Here is a 10,114-nt window from a genome sequence, read left to right as displayed (position 1 = left end):
TTGATCTCTCCAGTGACTTCAATTGTTTCACGCATATTAATTGCCAAGTTAATGAAATTCGATCACACTTAAACCTTCAAGATTAATTCACAGTTTTCTTACAGATAGACCACAGAGGGTGATGTGTAATAATATTGTGTCACGTGACAGGGTTTTGAGTCGAGGCGCATCACAAGCTGGTGTTGTCTCCTCCATTTTGTTTTCTTTGTATACAAGTGACTGCTGCTGTTCAAATCCTAATTGTAGTGTTATCAAATATACGGATGATATGATAATTAGTGGGTTTCAACTGAACCATATGCATTAATTTCTGAATGTAGGCAACAAGACAAAGGAAATGATTTTTGATTTTCACTGCTTTGCAGGTGGCCATGACCATTCAATTATTCATGACCATAGTATAGAACAAGCTTTTGAGGATAAGTACAGGGTGTTCCAAAAAATGTACACACACTTTGAATAAGACATTTAAAAATGTGAATCGAAATATGAGAATTTATACTATGGTGTGATAATACCAATAGATGGAATTAGTTTGTGTCATATAAATACACACATGGCATTATGAGTGCAAATGGAAAAAGGTGGAATCCCGTCTGACACTCGAGCAACGTCAATGAATTTGAAGTGTTTATGGAAAACGGAGAGTGTTATAAAGAGGTACAAAGACACAGCAGACATGAATTTGAAACTGAGCCTCCAGCACGTAGGTAACCATTTCAAGGTTACACAGCAAGTTTGAGGCAGATGGTACCATGAAAGATGTGCACAAAGGCCGCTCTGCTAGACCTCGCCACTGTGTTGCAAGTTTTAACGTGTTCGCCAAAAAAGTCGCTGAAACAGTGGTCCCAAAACCAGTGTCCATCAGATTCTGAAAGCTGCCAGGTGGACGCCGTACGTAACGAGACTCATGCAGGCATGGAGTGAAGACGATTTAGATCGGTGGGTTGAATTGTGAGAATGTTTTAAAGTTGTGAAGCCCCTTCAGTATTTGGCGATGTCCTTCCTTCCCTCCGGCAATATAAATGAAGAAGAACCTTTTTACCTCATTGTGTTTAATTCTAAAGGGTAATAAAGTGTAATTCCAGAGGTTTCTAAAGGGTTCTAAAGGGTAATTTCAATGAGCTATATAGGGTAATTATTGAAGGTAATTCTAATGAGTTCTAAAGGGTAATTTTAATCGGTTATAAAGGGTGGTTCTAAAGGCTAGTTCTAATGGGTTCCACAGGCTAGTTCTAATGGGTTCTAAAGGGTCATTCCAACGGGTTCTAAAGGATAATTCTAATGGGTTCTAAAGGATAACTCTGAAGGGTAATTCTAATAGGTTCTAAAGGGTTCTAAAGGCTAATTCTAGTGGATTCTCAAGGTAATTATAATGGGTTCTAAAGGCTAGTTCTAATGGGTTCGAAAGGCTAGTTCTAATGGGTTCTAAAGGTAATTCTGATGGATTCCAAAGGCTAATTCTGGTGGGTTCTAAAAGGAAATTTTAATGGATTCTAAAGGTAATTCCAATGGGTCCTAAAGGCTAATTTTAATGGGTTCTAAAGGTAATTCTCATGGTTTCTAAAGGGCAATTCCAATGGGTTCTAAAGGGTAATTCTGATGGATTCCAAAGGCTAATTCTGGTGGGTTCGAAAAGGAAATTCTAATGGGTTCCAAATGTAATTCCAATGGGTCCTAAAGGCTAATTTTAATGGGTTCTAAAGGGTAATTCTAATGGATTCTAAAGGGTTATATAGGGTAATTCTAAAGGGTTATATAGGGTAATTCTAAAGGGTTCTACAGGGTAATTCTAAAGGGTTATGTAGGCTAATTCTAATGTGTTCTAAAGGATAATTTTAATGGGTTCTAAAGTGTAATTCTAAAGTATAATTTCAAAGGGTAATTCTAAAGGGTAATTCCAATGGGTTCTAAAGGGTAATTTTGATGGATTCCAAAGGCTAATTCGAGTGGGTTTGAAAAGGAAATTCTAATGGGTTCTAAATGTAATTCCAATGGGTCATAAAGGCTAATTTTGAAGGGTTCTAAAGGGTAATTCCAATGGATTCTAAAGGGCAATACTAAAGGGTTCTACAAGGTAATTCTAAAGGGTTATATAGGCTAATTCTAATGTGTTCTCAAGAATCATTTTAATGGGTTCTAAAGTGTAATTCTAAAGTGTAATTCCAAAGGGTAATTCTAAAGGTTAATTCTCATGGGTAGTTCTATAGGGTAATTCTAATGGGTTCAAAAGTCTAATTTTAATAGGTTCTAAAGGGATCCACAATTGACTAAAGGGTAATGTGAACGGTTTAAAAGGGTAATTCTAAGGCGTTTTAAAGGGAAATTCTTTTTGGTTTTGTTTGTATCTAGACATTGTCTATTTCATATAAAAATGCCAAAGTGAACTGCTTCCTGCGGACACAGGTGCGATTCTAAAGGATATGTGTGATGTTTGCATGATGACAATGAATTCTTTCCTGACTTAAGGGTGTAGTCAGGTGAAGCGCCCTTCAAACTTAATGGCATTGTCAATTGGCATAACTGTGTTTACTGGTCCTCTGTTAATCCACAATTGACTGAAAATACAGTGTTAAAACTTCCAGGGGGGGCAGAGAGTGGGGGGATTAACATTGTGGTGCGGGATGTCTTTTAAAGAACTGGTACAACCTTGTTTCTTTGAAGGGACGGTCAATGGTCTTTTCTACTTACAAATACTTCAGGAAAATATTGTGCCTTGCATTGATGACATGTACACCGAGGAAGAGTTTTATCTAACGTCATTTATGTTCTTTACAAATAAATATATCCTGCATGGAAGTAAAGTGCGTGTACATTTTTTGGAACACCCTTTATTTGGGGACAGTGTGTATTTGGGTCAATAACAAATGGAAATGGAGCAATAATTACCAAGTGTTGTCTGGTCAAGCAAACCAAAGATTGTGCTTTTAAAAGGAAATTGAAAGAAATTCATTTTGGTTCTTTTCTATCAGTCTTTCATCCAAACATAACTTACATATCTTACTTTTTGTTTGGCATGTACATTTGGTAATTTGTCCAAAGAGAATGTTAAGAAATTAGACCCAGGAAGATTGCCCAGTGAGTAATACAGACAAACATCCCCTCAGTTTGTACCTTGCATGAGAAACTTGCCATGTTGAAAGATCACAGAATAATGCGGGACCCATCGTACCCACCTCATAATCGTTTCAGTTTTCAGTCATTCTCCTTTGTGTTCCACTTAGTCATTCCATAAATGATTTTACTTTATGCTCTCGTTTTAGACAATCATTTGTGCCAAATGCAATTCATGTTTCATGATAATGCGAAAAGGGGTTTGATGCAATGCAAGCATTCCCTTTCTGTCATCATCATTCTCAAGCTTTGATTTTGAATTTCCAGTGAATGTAAATTTTCCAAGATTATTCAGAGAAATGAACGTCATTGATAATACAAGTCTGGAAAGCTGCCCTGGAGAACACCAGCCTCAAGAGGGAGATCTTGACACGTAATGCCATCGACAACGAGCCAATGCTTCCCCTGATAACCACACAAGGAGGGGCACATGATACCTTGCAAATGAAGGATGGGTGAGCAGTATTGAAAGCTGAAGAGATGTTTAGAGAGATGACCCTGATCTTTCGTTTGAGATTTGGTGCACCCATCCATTATTGGGTTGAATGAAGTGCCCTATCTATCTTAGAATATCTACGGTGGAAGCTGAACTATCAAACATTATGGAGTTGGAGAAGAGATAATGGCTGAAGTCTGCATGCATCGATGATAGATTCCATCACTTTGCTTATTTTGGAGAAAAGGTTAACCAGTTTGTCGTTGAGTGAATTGGATTTGAAACCTTTCTTGTGAAGAGTGTTAACATTTGCAGCTTTCTAAGATGAAGCCAGGAGAGCATCTGAAGAAGGCCTGGAGAAGAGTTAGGAAAGAGGAGAGGGTAGTATCGAAGCACATTTCTGAGGATTAGCTTGCCAATGCTGTCGGTACCAGTTGGAGTTGCTTTCTCCTCATTTCACAAAAAAACCTCAATTATACACTAAATTCCCCAGTCTTTCCGATCCGTATAAAATTTGGAGATGTTGACTCGACATTTTAAAAGTAAGAAGCACCAAGTTTTCAGATATGTATTTTTATTTTGCTTTTAACTTTGCAATTGTTAATTGAATAATTCCAAAACTTTCCAAGATTATTCAGGTCATCGTAGGTGATGACAGCAGATATTAGCATAATTATGACGTCTTGCCAACCAACACAAAGCACGATGCTTTGAGTACATTATTTTTAGCCAAGTGCGCTGCTCTTGAAAGTTTGGTGGATGTCGAGCCATTAAATTACCTGCGAGGGGAATATCGGCTTAGCCATCACAACATTGTCATCTTTCCCAACCCCTCAGCTCCCATGACCCTCAGCATCTTCCTTCCCACAAAAACGTTTGCTTTTTAGTGTCTGAGGTTCAAAGAAGATGTTGAATATTTGTTGTATTTTCCAGAAATTTCTTCGTGAGATCCATTTCCACAAGCCTTTAACGTACACATGAAATGTATTTGACAAAAAAACTCAAGTGGCAGTGTCTTGCAAGTATAGATAAATTAAGCATTACTACTCTCCCACTGTGGCAGATTCTGATTCAGCTCACAGAACAATCATTTATAGCAGTGGTCACAGTCACATTCACAGCAAGCAGTGTCAGTGGCAGCATATTTAGTCTCCCCAGTGGTATATCAGTCTCTCTTTAGCATCTGGACAAGTCCATCGCCAAATCTCTCTATGTAAAACCATCCTAAAATTGTATGCAACCCATTTTTCAGCAATTTGCTGGGGCAAAGACCCCCCCCCCCCACACACACTTTCCAGACAAAATGCATAACGCTTAATGGGACAACTCCCTTTCACCATAACTCTATGTTATGCTGGGCCAACCATCCCAAACACCCCTTTTGCATTATGTAATATATGGATGGCCCCAATGGTTAATGAGTTTTCCCATTTAAATCCACCCAAAAGATATTGGAGATCACTCCATACAAGATACTGCTTACCACTCCTATTGAAACATGATAATATGAGTTCCCTTACAAGGAACTTTAACGCAGGAGGTGGCAATTGGGCCCACCAAGCCTGCACAGTGGTTACCTGTCTGGGCTCCATACCTTTTAAATGCTGAGTGCCAAGCAAGGAAGTAGCAAGTATCATTTTTGAAAGTCTTCGGTATGACTCGGCTGGGGTGGGTTTAAATCATTGTCCTCTCAGACTCAGAGTGGATGCTCCAACCATATCCATTATGCCACCGAGTCTGGTAAAGGTACACTTGAGGTTACTTCAGCAAGCAAAATGCCAAGATGACCCCAGCTGTACATCCATATCTGAATATGCCAGCCTCTTTGGTAAGCAAGCCCAATATAATACATCATACTCTTGTGGCTTGCACTGATGCATTACTTCCAGGGTATTCTCGAAGTGTCTTTTTCCCTTTGGAGAGCAATCTCTGTCAACCGTTGAAAAACACTGCATGATTCGTAACGACACATTATGTGACAGAAATAAGATGGTGTAAGAGACAACAGACAAATAAACACAGCATACGAGTTAAACTTAGAGTCAGAGGACAAGTTACTCTGAGTCTGGGAGGGGATGGTTCAAACTCCTGGCTGAGTCCTCCCAAAGACTAAAAAAGATAAGTATGTGCTACTTCTTTTCTTGGCACTCATCATTGCAAAAGGATAGAGAACGTACAAACAATCACATTGCAGGCTTTGATGGGCCTAATGGCCACATCCTGTTTTGAAGTTCAGGGCCTAATGGCCTCATCCTGTTTTGAAGTTCAGGGCTGAGAAAGGGAACTCATGTTTTAGTATCTGAAGGAGACAAGGGACTTTATACATTAGGAAGGAGGTGGTTACGAGGGGATCTGATAGAGATGTTTAAGATAATGGAGGGTACAGACAAAATAAATGCAGAAGAGTTTTCAGCAGAATCGATACTGACAGGACAAGGGGCCAAAGCCTGAGAATAAAGAGGAGAGTAAAGACAGTAATAAGGCAGGGGTCTTTTACTCAGAGAGTAGGTAATGCATGGAATTGTCTCCCTGGAACGGTAGTGGCAGCAGGAACAGTAGATAAGTTTAAATTTGTAATATAGGTATCTCGAAGCATTGGGGATAGAGTGGTACATGGATGTTGGCAGGAATGCTAGCTCGCTCCTGAAAGGTGAGTGATTGTCCACCTACCTGTATCGTGGCTACGATCTCTGCGAGGGGGTCTCATCAAAAGGTGAATGTGCTGTCCTCACCCTTTAACCCTTCCCCAACCCCAAAACACCAAAAACCAAAAAAAAACATAATTTAAAAAAAAATTTAAAACATATATATATATATATATATATATATATATATATATATGTTGCATTTTTTTATTGTCAGTGTCCGTCCCACTGTTCTTATCTACACTCCTCCACACACCCCTTCCTCCTGTGAACTGAGGTTGATCGTCTCGTGGATTGAATGAATATTGTGTGTACGTTGCACAGGTTTGATGGGCCAAATGCCCTCCTCTTGCGTCCCTGTTTCTTGTGTCATCTTTGTGACCGTGAGACAAGTGCTCAGATCATAACGACAACCAGTTTTCCCAAGCAATAAGAGCATGAGAACTTCCGGAAATTGAAGTTTGAATAAAATGTGTTGTTTTCATTGAAAGTGCTCATAACATAATGAGAGCTCTTACACTGATTTGTTAAACGACTTCAGAAAGGTTTGAAACCGAAGTATTTTCAGTAATGTATTAATTTCCTGTTGATTCAGACAAATTTGACTTTTTTTTAAATGCAGAAGTGGATGGAAAATCGTAGCTGCTCTTGGTTGGCTTAATGTATAGCTCCTGTTTTTTATTGAGTGTTTATAAGGCTTTATAGGTGATGCTTAGCTCACTTCCTTTTATAAAGACAACCCCGTTGATCGAGGAGTAATTGGCAGCGCCTTCGATAATAATAATCGGGGCTGACAAATAAGGTATGCTTCGGTAAGAACAATAATCTCTTAACTTGCCCAGTGTGTGTTTCGGTACTGATTTTGTAACCTATGTGCATGAGGACATTTTATGATGATGCACTGTATAATAAATGGTCTATGTATACATATACTGTTCAACAAAATGTAGACCTTAGGCCATTCGGAGCATTACATCTGAGTTGCATGATCAGTGAAAAGGTCTGCATCTAAAGGCTGCAGGGGCGCATCCCAATGCAGCGCTGCCCTGTTGATGCAAGAATGGCAGTTTTATAGTCTGATTTTGACTCTGCTGCAAATTAAACCCTCACATATTCCTGTATCAAGGAAACCCAGAAAGAGACAGCTCAGTTTGTTTATCAAGTTCAAGTTTGTTTATGGAGTGTACGTCGCGCAGATTTGATGTGCCGAATGGCCTCTGCCTGTGTTCAGATTCCAAGTGTATCTTTGTGTACAGATCGATGTTTGTTTATGAAGTGTACAGATCGGTCATCTCCAACTGCAATATGAACACTTTTAAACGTACAGGCCTCAAGAAACAATATTGGCCTCAAAACTTTTGTTGGTTTTTTTTTTTGTGAAGTGTAATATTTTCAAGGCCTTGCAACCCTTGGGGAGTTATGGTACCTTGTGAAGGCTTTGTGCATTGTTTAGACATGTTTGTTTGATGCTGTGCACTAGTTTCAAGAGATTACTACCTTCTAATGACTGTTTGGATAATTAAACCTAATTTTGAATAAAACTTGCTTAAAGCCAAAACAGCTGTCAATTTGGACATCATGCGCAAACCAGCATGCCTGGCTGTCTGCCTTGAATATCGTACTCTGTCTCCAACTAATTGGCGTGCCACTTACTTATTTGTCACTTTTTAATTATTTTATGTGAAACGAGGTTTAGCCACAAGGAAAGGTCGAAACAGCTTCGTAATGTTTTTTTTTTAATATCAGAGGTCAACACGGTGTATATGTGTCTTGTTTGAGTGTGCGGTTCAAGCTGCACATATTTTTTCGTAACCATTTCATAAAAAAAACCCTCTTTTTTGTTGGTTTTCGTATTTTGCCATAAAAAAATGTTTTTCTATGACACTCTTTGTCTCTTGTTGACCTTCTGTTTGCAGCAGCTGCTGTCACTTTTGGCCCATCACCGAACGGCTTTTTAAATAATCTTTGACTCGACACGTCTGTTGCTCCCAATCTCTCCCTCTCACAACAATCATTATTTATCCTCTTAATCACTCCACTACCTCCAGAGCTAAATATCAGGTTTCTCCTGATGGAAATAGCACTCCCATTGGTAATGGAGATCAGTCAGTATCTGGAGTGGCCCCATATGCTGGGCACAGATGGGCCAATAGACCTTTATTGATTGGAAGCCAATGAGTGGGGAGGGCAAAAGAGGCTGAAAAATGCCAATTTGGCCTCAACAAAATCGTACTCATGTTTATTGAAGGTCCCTGTGTTAGCTCGGCCAGCCGATAATCCAAGCTATTGAGCTTCTTTTAAAGCAAGGGTGTTGTTAATGAGACCCTTCAACAGTAAAATTGAGGATCAAATCCTGGACCAATCCTCTGCCACTCAAGTTCTCTTGCTTCACCATCATTTTCTGAATGGAATGTGGATAAGAAGCTTGCTGATCCTAGGTATTCCAGATATCCATTCATAATATCCTAAAGATATCCAAAAGGAAGAGAAGCTGGTTTTGGATGGAATGCCCCCAGGGCTGAAGGCTATGGTGTATATGCATTCCACTTAGACCGTGAAACACCATAAAAGTACAGAAAAAAAAGAGGACAAGGCACGAGGTGAGCGACATCCGGTGTTTGGCATTGGATCGGATCAGAGCCCAGACAGCATGCGTAATGGAACCTGTGCTGGCCCAGAGCATATGGCTCTGGTCATTACTACTCCCCACCGTCCTGCTGAACCCTCAGCAACATAGCCTGAAGGTAGACCGCATGACCCGTGGAGCACGCACACAGGTCGAAAGGTGCATTATAGTGTAATGATTCCTTGTAAATAGTTTTTTGGAAATGGACTTCCTTTCACATTTTTGACACGTCTTGCAAATGTGAAATGCTCATAACGAGCATTTTTTTATTTTCAGTACAACCATGCATGTTCGGGTTGTTTACCATCCACATGCTAAAGATGAGCTCACATGGTATTTGCTGATCAATGAGCGCTGAGCTATGAATTTTGCTGGACCTATGGTTAGAAAGTGATGGAGACGATACAGTGTCAGGCCTCATCCTTCATTTTTGTTTCTGGTGAGTTGGGACTCTGACGACTTTTTCATGACATTTATTTACTTATAATTAAACTTTATTCAGATATAGTATCGTGTTTATATCACTTTTTTCATGTAAGGATGACTCGTGGGATAGGTTTATTACCTCCGTCACCGAAGGTTATGTGTTCATCCCTGTTTGTCTCGTTGTCTGTTTGTGAGCAGAATATTTCAAAACATTATCGACGGATTCGGAGGGAACTTGGTGGGCAGGTTGGGAGTGAGACAAGGACAAATTGATTCGATTTTGTTGAGGATACGAATGCAGATCCGGATTCTAGGATTTTTAAAGTGATTCTTCACCATTGAGAGATGTGGCCAAAAACTATATATAGCACGATATCTCAAAAAGTTGTATATGAGTTATGACAAAACTAGGTGGATGAGTTGCTTAGGTGATAAGAACAAGCGGATTCGATTTTGTTTCAGGTCCAGATGCAGATCCGTCTACCAGTGAGATACAAAATGTAAACTGTTCAGCCTTGCGGAGGTATGTGCTCCACCGAGTGCCGTTCTCGTCTTATATTCTTCTGACAATGTGTTTGGCTAGATCTTTGCAAAATTAGAAAGCGATTCCAATGAAGGCCTTGCATTACTATTCACGAACGCTGCATGAGTGGTGGATAGATGTTATTGAAGTGTATTGACATCACTTCGTTCATAGTGACGTTTGGACTTCACTTCACGACATAAGTTGAACCAGCGAGGACCATGCCATCCATCACAGGGCCAGGCAGCTACCTGCCTCAGCTGGCAGACATGTTTGGTAAGTGGAAATTAGAAACCTACTGGAATTCCCTTCAATAGCAATAGTCTGTCCGATACCCACGTGGC

Source organism: Eptatretus burgeri, chromosome 7 (assembly GCF_056783735.1).
Source record: "Eptatretus burgeri isolate ZD-2024b chromosome 7, Ebu_testis_v1, whole genome shotgun sequence".
NCBI classification, from domain to species: Eukaryota; Metazoa; Chordata; class Myxini; order Myxiniformes; family Myxinidae; genus Eptatretus; species Eptatretus burgeri.
Note: the sequence above shows the minus strand (reverse complement) of the source record.